Consider the following 202-nt stretch of genomic DNA (forward strand, 5'->3'; position numbering starts at 1 on the left):
TTCCTGCTTTTGCATCCTTGAAAGGAGTAGCAAGGTTCTGCAAATAGGGTTCCCAGGTCTAGGCTCAGAGAGAACTGTTGAGAGATGTATAGTATGAAAAATCCATTGTTTGTGACTGTTCTTTTCACCCCTACATGATGGTGGGAAGGCCACACCTCCAGGAATCCTCCATTTTTATCCAGTTCCTAAAAGTAATAAAGCT

This window comes from Gekko japonicus, unplaced genomic scaffold (assembly GCF_001447785.1).
Source record: "Gekko japonicus isolate JY-2015 unplaced genomic scaffold, Gekko_japonicus_V1.1 scaffold1560, whole genome shotgun sequence".
In the NCBI taxonomy this organism is placed as follows: domain Eukaryota; kingdom Metazoa; phylum Chordata; class Lepidosauria; order Squamata; family Gekkonidae; genus Gekko; species Gekko japonicus.